We start from the raw sequence: 22,220 nt of genomic DNA, 5'->3' as shown, positions 1-22,220 counted from the left end.
TTCTTCTGACTCCCGTCCAAGACCCGATCTCGGTTCTGGGGTGTCGGCAATACCTTTTCACCAAAGCATTGGATAAAGGTGAAAGTTGGCAAGTGTATATTTTATAACCCTACCTAATTTTTGCAAGTTTTATTTAGTACCTATGTTCAATAGTTCTGGTACTTATCAGAGTAAAAGTGTGTTTCCTATGCCAGAGCCATCAAAATCGCGGGTAAGGGTTTTGAACACAATAATGACGTTAATATATGACGCCATGAGGCTCCACCCACAGTGAAGAGAAGTTTACATATGGGGAAAACGTCTCTTCACTGTGGCTCTGCCCACTTGCTGATGACATATTCACTAATTAATATCAGTACCCATCCTAGGTTTCAGCGATATCAATAACGGCGAGCTTTCCCAATAATTTTATTATTATTATTATTATTATTATTATTATTATTATTATTATTATTATTATTATTATTATTATTATTATTATTATTATTATATGTGGAGTTTTCATCGCAACTTCCACAGCAGCTGTTGGGACTAAGTTGTTAGCTTGGAATTCTTCCATTTTCTTGACATTCGTATTGCTTCTGCTTTACAAATAATTCAATGTATGTAATTCATCCACATAATGAACCAGTCTATAGCTCATTTGTTAGATCTATATCTATTCAGGGCAGGATACAAAAAGAAAACCCGTTTTGTTTTACCTCAGGTTTCGACACTATAGCCTTCTATTTGCAGCAAGTCAGGAGCGGTCACTAGAAGTAGAATTCAAATGAAAAGCAAAGATACCTCATTCACCTCAATTGTTAGAGGTGTAAAGGTCAACGCCATTGTTTTACTTCAGTTAATGTAACCCATTGCTATTTTTCTTAGTTTTTTTTTTTTTTCATTTATATCATACAGCACCCTAAACAGCGCTCGTGTAGCTTACTCGCTGCAAATAAAAGGAGTGAAGATTTTGAGGGCAAGCTATTATTTGCCTACTTAATACCAATCAAATGTAACACGATTTAGATTGATATGCATGGAAAGGAAAATATATTGGAATCAGTTTGAATAAGGAACGTATTGTTATAATCATTGTGTTTTAATAAATATGTTTTAGATATACAAATAAAACGTCTAACACTATACATAATTTATTTACAAAATGTCTTCACCGTCACTCTCGAGGAAGAGGTCGGGATTATCTAACAACAGCTCCTGCCCACACTTCTGGGGTGGCCAAGTAACTATTACCCACTATAGAAATGATACCTATTCACGCTATAGTAAATCTTGCCACGGGTCTACTCGCTTGTATACAAAGTGGCAAGCTGTAGCCCAAATGCAGTCTTGCAACCACAGCTAGCACTCTGCTGGCCCAGCATTCGATTCTCCGACCGGCCAATGAAGAATTAGAGGAATTTATTTCTGGTGATAGAAATTCATTTCTTGTTAAAATGTGGTTCGGATTCCACAATAAGCTGTAGGTCCAGTTGCTAGGTAACCAATTGGTTCTTAGCCTCGTAAAATAAATCTAATCCTTCGGGCTGGCCCTAGGAGAGCTGTTAATCAGCTCAGTGGTCTGGTTAAACTAAGGTATACTTAACTTCTCCATATCCTGCTGGCCATTATCGAATTTGTTGAAGCCTAGACTTTAAGCATATCCATTCACCGCATACCTGGTGGATGGGCGGAGCCTCAAGACGTCATATTACGCTTACGTAACGAGTTGTTTTAGGATCCTTGTCTGTGATTTTCTCGGTTCCGGCATTGGCGACTTCATTTTACTCTATAAATATCAAAACTATCGAACTTAAGTACTAAATAATTCTTGCAAAAATTAGGTAGGGTTATAAGATATACTCTTGCTAGCTTTCACCTTTATCCGATGCTTTGGTAAAATGTTGTTGCCGAAAAACCGTGTTTCATCGGCTCTGAATCCCTCAGTAGGTAACAATAATCACCTGGCCACAAAGAAATACTTGCATATACTTGTGTCTGTCGAGTTCAGATATATTTACTAGAGATGGAATAAACGCACCTTCACCATCACAGTGAAGTATTTAGACATTTTTATCGCTTTTTTTATTTAGAATTCACTGGTCACTTTTTACTAGATACGTCTGCAAATGCTATCATGTACAATGCCCTCTTAACTTATCCATTTCTTCACGTTTTGGAAGTGCTTGTCACTACCAAGCCTAGATCCTTCAAACGTTGCATCAGCTGGGCAGTTTGCTTCGAGATTGGGTCAGATGTGAAGTCACCTGCGTAACGATCATATATGTTACAGAGAGAGAGAGAGTATTATAGAAATAAAGAGAGACTTTTAACGAAATTATTATCGAGAATATCATATAGAGCGAGACACGTGGTCTTAAGCTTATGAATCAGAAAATTAAGAAAGGAAGTGTTTTTCAAGTGCTGAAGTGTTTTCAAGTGCTAAGACAAAACGAAAATTTTATGACTGTTCCTAGCCAGGTAGTGACAGACTGAGTCAGCAAATACCAATTACGATAAGCTCGTGATACACAGTTTGCAAACTGCCTGTCATGAACTCGCTGTCGAAAGAAATAAATGGTGAAAGAAGAATTGGTGATGGTGAAGTGGTGAATGGGTGAACTGGTCACAAAGTGATGAAGAGTAAGGTAATTTACACGTCTGATGAACAATGACGCAATTGACATGCCCATGAACTATGACGTAACAAAACGCCACCGCCCCAACACTATAAAAGGAGAAGGAAGGAGAAGGAGGACAGGCAGAGTTAGAGAACAGAGAGGGACAGAGAGAATAGGAGGGTATAGGAAGGTGGTGCATGGGGTGTGCAAATGAGTAACCCATACCACAGTGATTGATGGGACTTGGAAATTTTCACAGCTTTCTCTCTTGCACTTAGTTTTTTCACAAGTCCAAGCTTGGACTTAGCATATTCAGTCCCGAATCCAGCTGACTCCCCTAAGAAGCAGCTGAGGGAATATGGCGGAACCATGACTCCACAGGGATGATAATCAAGTGCAGTAAACACCACAATACACGTCTCAGTTAGCCACCCTGAAGAATTACCTACTGTATCATTTCAATGAAATCAGCCTGTTCCTTGAAGGATGAAAACAACGCTCTCGGTCTACGCCTCCTTAGTTCGGCCCATTACAGAGGGTTGAAAAGTTGGTGCCAGCTTTAGTGGGATTCAGGACGTTGTAAAGAACAGCAACCCCAGAGTACCTGAGGGTTGTTTATCTTAACAAGCTAATATTTGGGGTGGCTGATGTTAACAAGCTCATTCTGATACTGGCGGTGCATCTGTTTGTTGTCGGCCAAATGGAATGTCCCTTCGCCGTGTTCAGTACTGGGGGGGTGGCTGATGTTAACAAGTTCATTCTGAGGATAGCCAATCTTTACATGGGTACTCTGGGGTTGCGGATCTTTACAACGTCCGGGATTCAAGAAAGAAGAAATACTCTTGCAACAAGAAAAAGAAAGAAACAATGCGAGTGCAGTGCAGTGTTTTCCACCTAAATATCGTGCGCCCCCCCCCACCCTTTACTAACACCTGCCACACAGCCCAAACATATTTAACACACCGTTCCACACAGAAAACGGGAGAGAGAGAAGAATATCAACGCACAAACACATGTTAAAGAAGAGAGACGTTAACTTTCGAGAAGAAGGAAGAAAACTGGGTTGAACAAGTGAAGAAGAAGACACAGACAAAGAAGACAAGTGAAGAAGAAGACACAGACAAAGAAGACGCCACTGACAACGCAAACAAGAAAGAGAAGGCTGCATACCTGATGGCACTTCAATTAAATCCACTCTGTATGAAAAGATATCTGTTTACACACAAATATACACATAAAGTTCTTGAAGGCTAAATTTATAAAACTAATTTGATACGATACTTCATTTAGTTATTTCATTTGAAAACAAGTCTTCCACTTAAACTGAGCAGACATGTAATTAATCTTAGCAAATTTTTTTTCTTTCTTTACTAATTATTACTAACAATTTTACTAAACAATACTCATTTATTTATTGCGGTATTTACTAACTTGTATTAGTAATTTTTTATTTTATTACTTTCTCATTTTATGGGAATTATTCAAGTGCAAAATTCTTTTATTTTTTTGTGTTGACTTCATTTTTGGGGGAACATCTCTTCCACTACTTACATTCCTGATCGATCCCCGTTGTGTTTTCAGTGCCTTTTTAGGATTAAAATGAAATCAGAGTCAGTTACCCTTGATTAAATATATGCGAAAACAAATCCTTTGATTTGAACGAGAAGTCAAGCACGTAGATTAAACATGGCAATCCCTACAAATCCTCCAACTACATTGGCTACTGGGATTGCTGTTGTTACCCATAAAATTGCCCAAGAGAATAGCCACATAATTAAATTTTGGGGAAGGAAAGAAGACAATGATGCATGCAACTTGGAAAACTGGATTGAGTAAGCAGATACACATTTTAAATTCTTTAACGGGAAGTGATGGTGTGAAATTAAATGAAGCCAAAAGCTACCTTGATCGCTCGACAGGAGATATAGGCTGCTATGTTCATTCTGACGCTTAAGAATTTTGAGGAATTAAAGCAGTTTGTGAGGAAGATATATTCCATTGTGAGGGAGACTGATCCCATATAGCCTCAGAAAGATAGTTCAAGTTTGGAGAATGGATAAGAGGAATTACCTCAGAATGGGTCCCCAGTTGTATAACTTCTTAAACAAATGGTGCCATTTGCTTTCAACCACTCCGTGGACATCAACAATGGCAGGTCAACGGGTAATAACACTTGAAAATTGCAAAAATTTGTTAAGGTTAGCTTTGTTATTGGGATGTTTGCCATCAACGCTATTGAAAAGATGACCCGTGTTTGGAAGTTAGAAGAGGATGTTATTGAAATTGAAAATGAGGTCAAGAAAATTTTAGGCAGAAATGCCGAAGGAAATGATCTATACAGACCCTGTCATACAGACCTGCCCGAGTCACCACTGTTTCCATAACCGTTCCACTAGAACCGACCAAGTATGGAGCCAGAACGATGCGACTGCCTGGTAATGCTTCAGAAGGGAAAATATCCATGAAGTGCACCAGCTAGACAGCCAGACCATCAGGATAGACAAGGGCATAACAATCAGGGTAGCCATAAGACTCAACTCATCTCAAGGGAAATCTTCGATAGCCACATATTATAATTGCCAGAAAAAGGGCTATTATGGAAGTGATTGCCATGGACCAGCTTACTGCTCCTATCATAAAAGGACAGATCATCGTGTTCGAGATTGTAGGTAGAGGTAGAGATCGTAATCAGTCTCCACAATTTAGGAGGAACAAGGATCAAAATACTAACCAAGCTGCAAACCTACTGTACCAACAAGATCAAGCAATTTCAAACGAATCAACGGTAAATTTTCACACAACCAAAATAATGGACATTCCTACATAATAGAGGAAAAGACCAGAACGTCAGATTAAAGTCAAGTCATGAATGTTAGTAAAATTAATATAGGAGATGAATATGATTACAGACATGTACTCCCCACGTATGTTGGTTTATGGAAGCCTATTGCTGTATTCTTTGATACTGGGTCTCCCAAGATTATTATTAGTGAAAAGGTATACCAGGCAAATTTTGAACCCAGCAGTAGAATGTAGAATCACAGATGTTCATGGTAATGGCATAAACATAGTAGGAAAAATTAATTTTTCTTTTATAGTGGGAAGAGTCTCACTTAAGCAGACGGTTCTAGTTGTAAGAGGTATACATTTAGTGTTTGCCGATTTGTTATTTGGTTATCCAACCATGGCTAGGCAAAGGATTACTGTCAATGCACCTAGAGAACAATTAGTGATAAAAAGGGGTTATAAGTAATCTAGAATACCTATGTGTAAAATAATTAGAAGAAAACAGACTCAAAAGAACTCTGCTAAAAAGCATTCTAAAGAAGCAAAGTACAGAAGGAAGGTATCAGACATGCAGGACGAATTCTCAACAAATCAGTGACAACTTAGAATCTAACCAAAAACTTACATGAAACTCGGACGAGATTTAAGGCTTAAACATGGAGAAAGCACATAGATAGAATTTATAATAAATCCAATTTTCAAAGGGAAGGGAACTCATACACTTGCAGAAAGGTCACGAGTACATGGAGTGCATTACTCCTCGAGCCTGCATGAAGTTAGACAGAACAAAATAGCTTTACAGGTTATAAATAACAGAAGGGGGAAAAGCTTCTGTTAACACAGGGAACAGAAATAGGTCTAGCAGAAATATACACTTTTCCTATTCAAATTGAAGAGAAGGAAACTATGGCATCGATCAATAACGGGAATGAAAATTCTGCTCATCAAACAAAAGTGAGAAGAGTTATAACATGGAGCCACTTGAAAGATATTAAAGAAGATTATGCTAAAGAGAAACTCATAGATCTATTGAGTAAGTATAAGGATATAGTTGCCATATATGGAGACACACTTGGTAATACAGATGAAATAACCTGTAGAATAGATATTCCAAAAATCCAAGCCAGTCTATAAACCTACCTATAGAGTAACATATTCCCAGAATGAGATTATTGAAAGATAAGTTCAGAAAACGGAAAAAGAAGGAATAATAGAACCATCTAAATCTCCGTGTTCCTTTCCACTTTTGTTAGTTCTAAGAAAGGACAAGATTTATAGCATTGTGGTATATTTTAGGAAATTAAATAAGATTACAGAAATAGATCCCTACCTAATGCCATCCATGAGAGATCTTATCACATTCATTGGATCCAAGGAATATTTTGCCAAAATAGATCTGCTACAAGGATTTCTACAACCCCTTTAAATGAAGAAAGTACACCATTAACTGCTTTTTCCACCAGTAATGTCAGATATCAATATGTAAAGATGCCTTTTGGTCTAAAGTCAATCCCAGTGACATTTCTGAGATTAATGGATAAGATTCTCAGTGGATTATTAGGCAAAGATCTGCATTGCTATATGGATGATCTGATAATAGCCACAGACACCATCGAAGAACATATAACACTGGTCACAAATTTCCTAAAGAGGTTGAGGAGGGCAGATCTAAAGTTGAAACTAAAGAAATGCGCCTTCCTTAGAAGGAAAATAGACTATCTGGGACACACTCTAAGTGAAAGAAGTGTGGAAGTAAACAATTTAAAGATTAATTCAATTAAAGAGTATCCTACACCTCAATGTAGGAAGGATGTGAAGTCATTTTTGAGTTTAGCAGGTTTTTACCAAAAATATATAAAATTTTGCAACCATATCTGCTCCACTAACAGATCTGCTAACAGAATATGTATCATTTGAATGGACAAGACAACATGAAGTATTCGATGAACTGAAAGAAGGAGTCAATATAAATTTGATCAGTCAAGAAGCAAAGTCAAGTGAACCTGTAAGCAATGTGTTCACTATGCACTAAACAGAAGAGCTTTCTATATCAAACTTCATAAGGGAACAAGTTAGTATTAAAAAGAGATCTACCAATTGTAAAAAACGAAAGTAAATTTGATCATCAGAAAAGAATTGATCCTATAAGAGCTCACCCAGGACAAGATGAGACAGATAGACTGGTAAAAGGACCCTTTCAGTGTAAAGGAATATACAAAGATTTTAACAAATTTGTGAAGAGTTAGAGTGTTTGCAACAGCTATAAGGAAAGAACGAATAAGGATGTACTCCTAAGATATACCCCATCCCACAAACTCCATTTGAAAGAGAGCCATAGATCTCACCACTAACCTCCACACTAGCAGTAGAGGTAGTAAAAATATATTGGTGTGTATAGACGCACTCATTAGATGTACAGAGCTGATACCAATAACACGTAAGGGAGCTATAGAATATGCAGTTGCTCTCTTTGACAAAATATTTTGTAGATATTCTGCCCCACAACTAATAATATCTGATAATGGCACAAAGTTCGATAACTCACTAGTTCAAGAAATTTGTAATGCATTCAAAGTTGAAAAGGTAACAATACAACCGTACCATCCAACTCATAATGGCTTAGTAGAAAGGAATAACAGAAAGGTTCTGGACACATTAAGGCATACTGTAGGACAGGATCCTGAATGGGATGTCAATTTGCCTTGAGTCCAATTGTCATTAAAGGCTAGATATCATACTAGTATACAAGCACAACCCATGAAAGCTTTAATGGGATATGAACCAAGACTACCATATGCATGGCTGAATCAGCCAATCCAGCATAACCACTCTGAAGACATTATGAAGATAAAAATTAGTAATTTCAAGGTTACATTAGAACCTGGAAGAAGCCCAACAGATCATGGTAGACAAGTACCAAGAAGGACCGAAGCCAACGGATTATAAGACTGAAGATGAAGTATACATAAAGGTAGAAGTAAGAAGTGGTATCAACTATAAGTTAGCCACTAAATTCACAGATCCATTCATGGTCACAGAAGTTAAAGAGACAAAAATGAAAGTAAAGAAATGAATAACTTAGTTCCTTCCACATCATTAGAAGAATCAGATTTTTAGATAAATAGAGACAAAGTTAAAAGGACTAAAGAAGGTAAGGAAACAGAAGTAACTGAAGAAATAGGAGAAGTCTTGGAAGAGAGAACTTGTTATAATCTAATGAACAGGAGAGTCAGATCCCAGTAAAGAGCTTTATATGATTTTAGATTTGTTCCTATTGTTCCTTATATTTAATTTCTTTATTGCTAAGTTTACCTTCATTGGCTGACTTAGTGGAAAACGCCCCCCTTTTTTTGTTGCAATTCTTACTGTAATTACTTGGTTTTGGAGCAAAATGTTCGGGGCTAAGTGCACTACCTTGGAATTTACTTTTTCTTAGACTGCAATGGGAATATTTAGGAAACAGAGAAATGTAGAGCATATTTTTGAAATGTAATATGACAATTTCAGGAAAACTCTTCAAAATGAAGGAAACAATGTTGAAAATAATCGTCATGAGTCTGCAAGTTATAAAAATGGAAGCTTTAACATTGTCAATACAGGAAGTTTATTCTTGGATAAAGGACAGCTGAACTTGATAGACGAATACGCTGGAATAAAAATTGAACGCGAAGGCATAAAAGATCTTACTAATCAATTAAGAAAGTCTGTTTAAGGAACTAAAAACGACAGAAACAACCCTAGAACAAAACCCAAAATTATGCAATTTAGATATAGAATCCTTGTTATGGAATGCAATCAAAGATACACTTTAAGAAATAAAAGAATTTTATGTGCCAGAACAAACAAGAACCAAGAGAGGACTACCTATAGCTGCTGTTATTTCAAGAGGTTTGCCAGTAATATTTGGAATTTCTAACCAAATTCAACTACTACCTCTTCAAGGAAAAATTTCCTTGATTGAAGAACAAGTAAAAGGGATAAACATGGAAATGCTAGACATTAAAGCATTTATATAAATACACAACTCCTAGCAAAACTGAAGAACAAGGAAAATATGTTAAGAGAGATATTAGATGATTTTAGAAAAGAAACCCAAAATTGTTTCCAGATCATGAATTTAATTTTTACTATAAACACCCTTAAAATAGAAGTAAAGAGAACTGGGGGTGAACTACAGGATTTTGTATATAGTTTAGCAACAGCTTCTCAAGGAAGAGTCTCTGAAAACCTGTTACCATTGAAAGACTTGCAATAAATAATTACTACCGCAAAGCTTAAATATAACAAGTATCACATTGAACTAACACACTTACTCTATGCTTTTCTTAGAGATGCTTTAACTAACGAAGGCTTACTAATTACTATTCCAGTTAACACTAAAAAGCTCTATAAGTATTTTTTCCCCTTTTCCCACCTGTATTGCAAATTATTCTCTAGTACTGGATACTGAACATGTAGAACTCCTTATTCAGGAGAGACGCTTACTGCATTTTACACTTATATTGTCCTTCAAAGTTGATACCCCATACAAAAAATGGGAATAAAAGCACGTTAAAAGAAAAAGAAGAAGAAGAATTTGTTGATATACTGGTAGTGACTCTATTTGATTTTCAGCTGTCTTTTCAACTTAGTTAAGTTTACATCTGAATATGTGTTTGCTTTTACATTTGAAGTTTGATTTGGGAAATGTGTCAACTGACTTGTGCCTAATATGTATACTGTTAGGAGTCCTCGTAGTTAATATTATCTTGCTTTAGTTTAGTCAGGATGCTGGAGTCGGCTAAGTAGCCTGGCCGAGACTGTTACAGAGAGAGAGAGAGAGAGAGAGAGAGAGAGAGTATTAAAGAATACAGACTATTATAGAAATTATTGTTGAGACTACCATATAGAGTGAGACACGTGGTCTTACAGTTATGAATCAGAAAACTAGAAAGGAAGTATTATTCAAGCGCTAGGACAAAAGAAAAAAAAAAATTACGACTGTCCCTAGCCAGGTAGTGATAGACCGAGTCAGCAAATACCAGTTATGACAAGTTAGTGTGAACTTGCTATCAAAAGAAAGGAAATGGTGAAAGAAGAACTGGTGATGGTGAAGTGGTGAATGGGAGAAGTAGTAATGAAGTGGTGAAGTGGTTAAGAGTAAGGTAATCAACACGTCTGGTGAACAATGACGTAATCGACACGCCCATGAATTGTGATGTAACAAAATTTCACCGTTCAAACACTAAAAAAGGAGAAGGAGGGCGAAAAAGGACATATAAGAGTTAGGGAACAGAGAGGGACAGAGAGAATGGGACGGTATAGGAGTGTGGCGCGCAGGGTTGTGCTACAGCACAACCCATACCACTGTGAATTATGGGACTTAGAATTTCTCACAGCTCTCTCTTGCACTTAGCCTTTTTATAAGTCTGAGTTTGGACTTATCATTTTCAGTCTCAAATCCAGCCGACTCCTCTAAGAAGCAGCTTAGGGAATATGCTGGAACATTATACTCCATAGGGATAAGAAAAACCCACAATACATACATGTCTCAGTTAGCCGCCCCAAAGAATTAACTGTCATTTAAATGAAATATACCTGTTCCTTAAAAAATAAACACCACACTCCCGGCCCATGCCTCCTAGATTGGCCCATCCAGTGGTTGAAAAGTGTGTGTATATATATATATATATATATATATATATATATATATATATATATATATATATATATATATATATATATATATATATATATATATATATATATATATATATATATATATATATATATATATATATATATATATATATATATATATATTTGATTTTAAATCACGAAAAATTAAAAACATGACAATTATGTGAGCAAAGTTACAGCCACGAAGGAAAATTGAAACACTGGAGATGCTATGTATTTTCGTCTTATTACCAAGACGTGGTCACAGCAACTAAAGATATACAGAGACAAGGGCCTATTATATGGTGAGTATAAGTCCTAAGGGAATACAAAAACGTTGGGAGGTCACAGAACAATTAAGGGATCAACATCGAAATCTACTTGTTGGTAATCTTCTTTATTCTATCTTTCAATTGCTTCTGGAACGTATGTTTTATTACAGGGTCAAAAGAAAATAATCCTTGACTTACATCAAAATTATTGCCCAGGTCAACTGGATCAAAACAGATTTTAACAAGTTCATCGAAATAGTTTTGTTACAACGTGACATTATTTGGTTTTGTGTCCAATGTAATCTGTGGGACTTTTCACTTAAATGAAAAATAGAGCATTAATATTCTGACCTGTTCTTACTGAGTATTTGTGTGTTGTTTTAATCTGGTGTTCAATTCTTTACTAGTCTGACCTAAGTAAATTAATCACAATCCATACATGGAATTTTGTGTACAGCATTGCTATCTTTTCGGGGCTATTCTTTATAAGCATGTTTTTTTACATTATTATATGTGAAGGATACATTTGTATTAAACAATTTAAAAAAAGTTTTACAGCTTCAAATCCAGTAAAATGTGACAAACAAAGGGCGTTTAAGAACGCTTCTTTTTTTCTTTCCGATTTTCCATAGAAGGTCTTAACAGCTTTATTGTAATATTTATCCATAATGCGGGTTGGATAGCATAGATCTTTTCCTATTTTTCTGATGTTTTTGAATTCTTGATCTAAAAACTCGGGAGTGACTATTTGCCAGGCTTGAGGAAACATTGACGAAAAAACTGACATTTTGATATTTATATGCTGTCCTGAATAAAAGTGTACGTAAGTCAAATTATTTGTCTCTTTCCTATAAATACTAACTTTACAGTTAAAGGGTTCCCTTTTAGTATAAATGTTCAAAAAAGATAAACAATCATCTTTCTCTAACTCAAGTGTAAATTTAATAGAAGGGACATGATCATTTAGTTGAGCCAATATGTTATTTACATCCAAATCTTTGGGTATGATGGCTAAACTATCACCAACATAACGGTGCCATGTTACAGGAAAATGGAAAATCTTGGGGATGTACAGGCGTTCAAATAATTACAAAATCTAAATTATTTTCAACATGAGAGTCAGATACTGTATCTACAAGTGGCTGCAATAATGTTACCAGGAATTTAGACAGTTTATAAAACACTGAACCAATTGTATTAATTATAGGAAATACTGGTTGTCCTTCCTTATAAGTTTTAGCAGTACCATAAGAGTACAAATAGGGAAGTCTACTATTTACAGTAGTAAACATGTTTACCATACCCTGCTTATTCCAAAATATCTCTCTCAAACGTATATGAAATTTTGCATTTACACGCTCACATGGGTTAGAAATCAAATGTTCATATGTATCTTGGTCATTCATTTTATCAACATAGTCTACTCGATGCAAAATGACAATAACATAAGCTTTATCTGCCCTGGCTATGTGAGTATCTTTGTCTTTTCTGAGTGAGTCCAAAGCCTTATTCAGGCATTTTGGAAAGAAACTGAAAGCACAACGTACTGAATATGCAACATACCCAACACCTTTTGCCAAAGTTAATGCAGTCAGTATCTCCGGTTTATAACACTTCTCTTTGATAATAAACTGCTTGCTGATTTCTACTATATCAGGTTTTCTCGTTGAATTATTGAACTTCAATCCCAGTTCTAATAGACTCTTCATTTTCACTTAAAACTTTGGACGACAGATTAAGATAGTTAGTATTTTTCCCAAATGTTTTCCAATGAGACTTCGATATGAGAGATTCTAATCTATTATCAAGCCTCCGCTTATGTGCTATGATCTGACGGCGAAGTTGATTGTAGATATAATCTAATAACTTTTCTTGCCAATCTATAGTAATATCTCTTAGAAACTGGCTACGTAATTGTTCAGAATGGGCAAAATGCTTCCACTTTTCTTTCTTCGAGTTGTCGATGTGTAAGTTCAAAATCATATTTCCCAAACTGCCAAAAGAAAACACTCCTCTCCTCAATGCAGATGCCATCAACGAACGAGGCATCACGCACTTTACCTTCCCTAAGGAACATCTATTGTAATTTCACTTTGTGAGCCCTGATGAGGGCCTTCTTAAAGTCAAACACTAGTTGTCAGTAACGTGGACAAAGTTTAAAAAAAGCTTGAAGAATCCACGTGGACATCTTATAGTGCTGTAATCTTCTTAGCCATGAAGCTATATTATTCAGTTGTCAGCAATACCATTACCAGAAACAACAATAAAATCAAAATCCCACACCTGGACTGGATTAAGATACTGACACAGACACTTGGAAACTCTAACCCTTTTGCTTTTACCTATTCAAATACCTCAGCCAGATCCCTGATTAACGTCCAACAAAAGCCAGTCCCCAAAGACACAGGAGTATACGAAATCCCTTTACCTCGACTGTGACCAATCCTACATTGGCTTCATAGGTAAATCACTCCCCTAGAGATTAATACATCATAAACGTTCAGTAAGGTATGGCCAACAGAGCTCAGTTATTTTTAACCACATAAATAACCATAATCACAGAATAAACTGGAATTTGTCACATATAATTTATAGCACCAACTATCGGTTCAAAAGCCAGATGGTAGAATCAGCTTTGATTAAACAGAGAAATACGATGTACCTCTCAAAAGGAGCTTGGGACTCAGATACTATAGATAAAATCTTCCTCCAACCAGCGATTAAGAAGATTAAGGAGAAATTACCAACTGGAGTGATGTAATGGCTGACCTCTGGATCTCTTGGTATAAATACCACTTTTCTGTAACTCTTATTTCATTCATTACCTGCCTTGTTCTTCGAAATATATAGCATTAACTGTCTACCTTTTGGCATTTTTGTGGGCCCCTTTTATTAGACGGAATTCTGTTTTAACAGAAAATATTTCACAGTCATATATATATATATATATATATATATATATATATATATATATATATATATATATATATATATATATATATATATATATATATTTGTTCACGCATTCAAATATTATGGAAACTGTAATATGTCGATGACTACTCATAGATCACTATGACTGGCTAGTTCGTAACAATGATGCCCAGTGATATACCCTACATGGAAAATATGCTTCTTCATAAAGATGAGGACATGGGATCAAACACTATAACAACTGCCTCACGACAGTCAGGTCACTCACGGGACTTGAGGCAGAGTATGAATCAGCTGACGGCTGCTAGCCAGTTGACCCCCTGAGTCTTGGCCGTTTCCGCTGGTAACCGGCAAAATATATAAATATATTTTGTTCACTACATAGGGTTATAATACTATATGTACGGATTCAGCTCATAGGGTTATGATAATATATGTACGGATTCAGCTTCCAGAGGCTTTATAACTTATGAAATTGCAGGAATGATGGACGGCATGCAATCAGATGAGGAAAGTTCAGATGACAAAAATGTAAAGGATGAAAATGTCATGAAAAAAAGAAATATATTAAACAGTAGGCCTATATTTTTCTTCCCGTAGAAGGTGAAATTACTGAAGATTCTGGTGATTAATAAAATACTGAAATCACAGCTACTAGTGTACTGTTCTCTCCAGAAGCAGCAAGGTCATTGCATTCTAAGAAAGGAAAACAACCCATAATTCCTTTTCAGAGAAAATACTATCAAAATCTTAAAAGAAATTAAAATAGTTTCTGGCAAGATTTTCTGAAACCAACTCATGTTCTCATTATCCCTAGAGACATCAGCGGTTGATAAACCTCGTGAATCCCACGAAATATTCGACATGCTTTAAGACAATATTGTTACTAAACATTTAACTAGGGGAAACTGTTTTGTATGCGATCCAAAAGGGAAAAAATAATGTTCATTCTACTGTACAAATATGAGAATTCTCTTGTTAACAGGATATAGCACAGTTCGCTTTCGTCGAATGTTAGGAATGAAATGGTTGTTGATTCAATGAGATGTTCTCACCCGACTAACAACACAGAATTGTCATGCTTGATTAGTTTGCAAAGGTAAGACCCCTCCTGAACCTTCTTAATGAGCGTTTCATTAGCTACGTAGCGGTTTTCAGTCCTATAAGTGTCCCTATTATCGAACCAAAGACACTTTATTATGGGGACCACCCTGCTAAGAAAATAATAAGACGAAAATCACTTCGGTGAGTCTACAAAGGATGGACAGTCGACATTCCATGGGATACGTATATCTTGTGGATGTATAACAAGATAAAAAGCTGAGAATCCAGGTTCTTCAGGAGGGAACGGTATTTATAAGCTTCCTTGGTAGACTTGAGTCCGAATATCAGGGAATAAAATTCAACTTGTATTTTAACAATTACTTCTTTTCCTTAAAACCTCTGGAAACGATTCCTGTAAGAGGTCATGGTATAACTGGCGCTCTTCGAAGCAATATGATTTTGTAATGCCCTCTTACAAGTGCCAAACTATTTGAAAACGTTGTAGAGGGAGTCTTAGGTATTATTTTGATGAAGATTCTAATGTCATTGTACAAATGTGGAACGACAACTGTTGTTATTGTACATCAAATCAACATGCAGTATATCCATTAGCAAGCGTAGAATGTTATTCAAAGGCTCAAAAATATAGAAAATGATGATAACCATTCCTTCTTGGATTGGCAACTACAATTCACGAATGGGGGAGGAGATAGAGCCGATGAAAGCACAAGAAAATATCGAATTGCTGTCAGGGAAAAGAAATGGTATTTCACCTTTTTCTCTCAATTAATGAATGTCTGTATGCATAATGCTTGCTTATTTGTTAAAGCAGGAGAATACAAATGAGATTTATCGGAGTTCACACGTTCTGTGGTCAAAACTTGGTTAACAACACATGGCGTTGCACCTATAAATCCGGGAAACGAAGGTTAGCTGTGCTTGGTAATGTCGAATAGGAGCTCTTAGATATGATGACTTTGGCGATGATGTTAAGGGAGACAGAAATCACAGGTGCAAACAATGCAAAAGCTAAACTATTTACATCTGTACCTACTGCAGTATTCCACTGCACGTGGAATGCTCCTCTACTTTTCATAATAGATGAAAATCTACTACTGTGTATTTGTGTGTCCCCTTTATATCGTTTCATTGCCATTCATAAGAGTCTTAGTATTAGTGGATTCTGTTTGTGAATATACATCATTATTATAAGTTTGTATCCTAAAACATGAAAAGTGTTCCTCTTAATTCACTCGAATATTAGTATACGAACTCAATTAATTATTCTACCTTCACTCAGTCATAAAAATAGAATATTGAATCAGGGCGGATGTGTGACTCAGAACTAAATTTTTTTTCTTTGTTTGCCAAAGGGTTTATATATCTCCTTATATATGTAAGTATAACTGATATTTGTCTTGCAGTTTAAAAGAAATAAGGAACTGATAACTCCTACAGTTTTTGTTAAGTTATTCCCAGCGTTGCATTTTCGCAAAGTCTGTGACGGCAAAGATGCCCATGATTGCGTTTTGGGCACATTAATATTTTTCATTTTTCTCCTAATCTATGCCTCCAAATGGGATTCTGAGGCTTGTTCATACTTTACCCAATTAATATCTATCATATATGTAAAAAAGAAAATGGATCGCAAAATTTTATTATTTCTGAGCATAAATGGGCTAAACACGATGACGATTAAAATTAAAAATCAGGGCGATTTAAAACAGAAACGTATCTACATTGAGTACATAATAATACATTTAACAAATATATTAAGAACTAATTAAGGTAGATCTCTCACCTGACTTCCAGATGCTGCCTAATTGAGCACCAACCTTATCTGTAAGTAGAAAAAAAAAAAAAATTATCCTGATGGTCTTCATACGAGTGAGCTACAGACGGGCACATTTAATCAAAAGAACAAGAGAAGGCTTTAGTGCTTTTGTTGTCGTTAACCAAACGGGCAGACAAGTCTTTCGCATATTCTAATGCCTACAATAAAAAAAAACACACACACAAAACCCTATACATTAAAACGAGATTAAACTGCATAAGTAAATATCAGATAAATAACAATAAAGCAACAAAAAAGAAAGAAATAAATGAGTCAAATTAACAAAACATTGCATGTAATCTTGAGGGTAGTGTTAGATCCTTTTTTTGCCGAGAGCATCAGATCCCACAAACCAGCCATTCACCAGGAAGACTGGTCAACAGGAATGAATGGCCTTGCTTCGCTGCTGCGACTGCGTGATGCCGCCTTAAAAAACTAGGAATGCTAAAGTTATGCTAAGCAAGTAGATGATGGAGCTAGTCGGAGCAAGTAGCTCTCGCCGTTTGGATATCATTTTATGTTTACGAGAAGCATGTGCTAGTACTGAGTGGATGCTTACACTATGGAAGGCGAGTAAAATGCACTAGGTGGATGCTGACGTTATGTAAAGCGAGTAGCAAGTACTGAATGGTGTCATATAAGGTGAACGGGAATCACTGGCTCTAAAGGCGAAAGCTCTGACAGCAAAAGTAGATCTTTCATGTTGACATGAAGTTCAGGCAGCAGGGAAATGCCACGCATATCCTAGGACAGATTAAATTCCCACTGGTAAACACTCCTCGCGTCAACATTCTATAGGATATGTAAATATACTGACAACCTCAAAATTCCATTAAGAAATAATGATGGATTAATATACTCTTCAATCATTAACATAAATGCATTCATCTTAAGCAAAAGTTTAGAGTTCCTCATTCTTAAGAATACTCAGTGAAAATAATTCACCTTTACACACAAATATACACACACATGATATTTACATCTCAAATACACACGTAACTCTACAAAATCTCAAACATTAAGCCAAAACACCCTTGAATAGGGAATTCATTTTATCTTTGGAATACAACTAAAAGGAATTGTGCGTGATGCATTCATCTTATATAATTCCATCTGGATATATCTTTATGAATACATAAACATGCATACATATATATGACCCGATCTTCAGAGGTCATCAGGGTTCTTAACATACTGCAGGTCATGCAGGAATAATACGCACTGCTATAAGTTCATAATGCTTATATTAACTAAACTTACAGGAGGGCCCAACTGTGATTACGCTAATTTGAAATTAAACTAATTGACGACACCCGATTTCCGAGGCGAGGTAAAGGACCGGCGGGGACAGGAACGAAGGGAAAGGCAACCTGCTCCTACGGGAGTCCGACAAGACAATGCCCTCTCCCTTCAGGTCAAGTGCGTCTCCCCTTCAATCTCCCCCCACCCCCCACAAAAGCCTTCCTCCTGGACTCTATTGGTTGTTACGAAAGGTCTTACATCCACCAGTCATGATCGAAATAGGTGACGCTACCTCGTAACGAACTTCTGGAGGCGGGGTGACTGTTGGGGTGATTTTTGGAGGGCGAGGAGACGCCTGGCACTTTGACGGTTAGCTTGTGGCGTGCCTTCGATGCACTCGCGAGGGAAGGGGAGGGATGACAACCCCTCCGGACGGGGTCACCACCCCCTCCCTGGGTCTTTGCGTCCCGGCAAAGCTGCAACGTCCGCCTTGTCCCCCCCTCGAGCCTCGCCTTTCGAGGGTCGTACCTATCTAATGATCAAAAAGAAAAAAAACTAACTATCTCTAAGGGCCAAGTGACGTGTGTACAAGCCAAAGGTTACAAGTAAATTGAACACGCCTCACATCAATACAAGAAAATACTCCTTGATTTATGAAGAATGGAATAAAATTTTGTTTCTTCTATTTTAAAAATCAAAATTTATCACCTCAACAAATTTATGAACACACACAAAAAAAATTAAGACACTTCAACATTGTCTTTATCAGTCATGACAACATGGCAATAAACTTTTACTCACATTGCATACGTAATTGTCTTTACTGTTCTCAATATACAAAAAAAAAAATTAGAAATTGTGATACAACATTGTGTGTCTAAGCATGGCATTTTCCCAAATAGACAAAAATAATAAAAGACAAATGGCACACATCAATCATTGACTTTAAGAACATAATGAAATACATGACGAAGATAGAAAATTAAGCACAGAGATCTCATTACTTATGACAAGGTAACATACACTTTGGAAAAAAACATTAGTGAACATCATAAATCACAAAGGAAATGGTGGTATCTAGATTGGTATGTAAATTGTTAACACACAATAAAAGGACGACAAAAAAATATAAAATAACGGAAAAGGAACAAGCAATAGACTCAATTAAAAGAAGTTATATAATCAATAAGCCACAATACCAGAACTAAAACATAAGAATATGATACTCAGGCAATAACATTTACATTCGAAAATGACAAAAACAAATTATAAAAAATACTACATCAGACTTTGCAACATTTGTATGACTCTGGTGTTATGGTAAAACGTGGTTTGGCATTCACAACTTTGATTTTTGACTCCTTTGCTTTTACTTCCAATGATCTTTCACTCACGGCAAGGCTCGAGAGCTTGATCTTACACCCCTATATGGCACCCACCTGCGCGCGTGCATATTCTGCGGGCTCTTCTCCCAGATACCCCGCCAATCCCGGGTATGGGTATTGGTGTAGAGCATTAGGCTGTCTTCGAGCACCAGCACACAGGTGTGCCTTATGGTGTTAGCTCACGACTCCTGTGCCGATATGTTGGATAACCGCCGTGTCATGTTTGATTGCTTTCACCCAATACGGCCCTGTGTATGCGGGTTCGAGTTTGTGTTTCAGAAGTTGCATTCTTTTCTGATAGATTCCATCCCCTGCCTGGATTTGGAAATCATGAGTCTGAAACCGTTTATCATACCTCAACTGATATTTCTCATTGGCCCTCAACAACAGGCATTGTGATGTATGGAACACTTGATGAGTCATATTACAAAACCACACCCGGTACTGCTCCACTGTGTAAAGTGGCACCTATCGAGGGTCCAAGACCACCGAATAGGGCAACCTGATGTCTTGGCCGTACATCAGGAAGAAGGGCGTATCCCTAATTGAGCTGTTATAGGCGGTATTGATAGCCATCTCTGCCGTCTGCAACAAGGATGGCCAGGATGTCAGATTATCGGCAACGAGATACTTTAAGGGATTAACAATCTTCCAATTATGTGATTCCACTAGACCATTCGCGGATGGTCAATACGCTGCAATGATAACATGTTCTACTTGCAAAAGGGCGGTGAATTCGCACATTATTTCATTCACGAACTCGTGCCATTATCAGATACAAGCGTTTTAGGACACCAAACTGATTTACAAGGGAATGTAATGCTCTAGCCACTTCCTTTGCAGACTTGTCTGCCATAGCACACATGCGTGAAATGAGTGAATGCATCCACGAACACACAGATATATTTAGGGTGTCCTTGCACTGTGGGTAGTGGTCCTACTACATCCACATGCACTCTATCCCACTTTACAGGCACCACAGGCCACAACCAAGCCTTTGGAATCACATGCTGGTGTCTTTTGGCAATATTACACACATGACAACTACTTACAAATCTAGTAACATCCCTACGTATGCCACTATGGTAACTCAAAGGTGTTGCTTTGGTAGCTATCTGCACTGATTTTATAAGACTTGGTTTGCCACGACCTTGACTCTGAGAGGCCAAGGTCGACGCTGCGAGGCTGGCTTCCATAAGAGAGCATATCTCTAAAGTACACAGTACACATAGATTCCCTACTTAACTCTATAAAAGGCACACTGGCTTTACCATCTATGATCCTAGCAACTCCGGGCAAGATGAAATCCTCCCACTTTTTATGAGAATTGATATACACTACAGACCCCTCTGCGAGCTTCTTCGACGGGACGAGGGTAAGTGAGTATAGGTGAGTGGGAGGAACTACCTCCCCCACCTCGGGCTGGCAGGTACCACCCCTACATCCCCGCGCTGGTCGTCAAGGCAACCTTGACGACCAGTTGACACTTCGCCTACAACAGGGATGTTTCGGTAACCCTCCGCCCCTACAGGAAATGCCACCCTTATCTCCTTGCCTTTGCTATAGAGGACCACGTCAAACTCACGCACAAACCCGATTCCCAATATTATGGGAACAGAATCCAAGTGGGTAGTTGGCACTACATAAAACTTGTGAGTTAACACTTGTCCTCCCAAGGATATCTGTTGCTGCACAATGTGTTGCAGCATTATGGTATGACCACTCGCGCTCATTAGCGATAGACATCCTTTGGATGCCATAACAGCACCTGTCACTAAGTGTTCTTCTGTTAGGGAAACACAGGCACCACTATTCAACAATGCATGGTATGTGCCCATTCCCACACTTACCTCCAACACTGGGACTCAATATCCACTCTCACTAGGGGGAGAAGTGGGGGGATGTCTGCTCTGTTTCCCCTACCGATACACTCACCCCGGGGTTAGTGGTTGGGTGTTGGGGTGGGGGGAGTTCCCCACCTACTGGCCCACTGACTGCTGGTCACAGCCTTGTCTCCCACAAGGCCATTCGGTGGTACTTGTTTTCTTCTCTCCCATGCTGGTTTCAGGTAGGGGGCACGCCACCTGTCTCCCACTGGGGTTGGTCTGAGGCTGGGCAAGCCCTTGTTCAAGGTGGGAGCGTACCCCTCCCATTTGTGTTGCATCCCCCCCACGCTGGTTTCCCCTGCCTCTTGAGCTGGAGGGGCACTTGTTGTCTGGCAGTGGCAAGGGAGGAAAGGGACTAGCCCCTTTTTGGACACTGGTCGGGCCCAATGGTCTGTCTTAATATCTGCCTGCAAAAAGTTGGTTCTCTTGGCCTCTGTGTTCCTCTGCCTTGCAGTGCCACCGTCTCCTTCTGGGACAAAGGGAGGCTGAACTCTCCTACCCTCATCGCCCCTGAGTTTGTACTTTGCCAGCATCTTCCTGAACAGTTGTATCATCTTCCCTTTGAACTCTTCCCA

The 22,220-nt window shown here is 37.7% G+C and overlaps 1 protein-coding gene across 4 annotated transcripts in view; it reads right to left on the bottom strand.

Moving 5' to 3' along the window:
* The window catches only part of LOC136825538 (uncharacterized), an 841,925-nt gene that overhangs the window by 508,979 nt on the left and 310,726 nt on the right, over positions 1-22,220 (bottom strand). For all 4 annotated transcript variants that reach the window (XM_067082124.1, XM_067082125.1, XM_067082129.1 and 1 more), the window contains one exon: positions 17,100-17,138. The gene's annotated coding sequence lies outside the window, so the exon portion shown is untranslated. The remainder of the gene's footprint in view (positions 1-17,099; positions 17,139-22,220) is intronic.

This window comes from Macrobrachium rosenbergii, chromosome 37, assembly GCF_040412425.1.
Source record: "Macrobrachium rosenbergii isolate ZJJX-2024 chromosome 37, ASM4041242v1, whole genome shotgun sequence".
In the NCBI taxonomy this organism is placed as follows: Eukaryota; Metazoa; Arthropoda; class Malacostraca; order Decapoda; family Palaemonidae; genus Macrobrachium; species Macrobrachium rosenbergii.
This window is presented reverse-complemented; position numbering and strand designations above follow the sequence as displayed.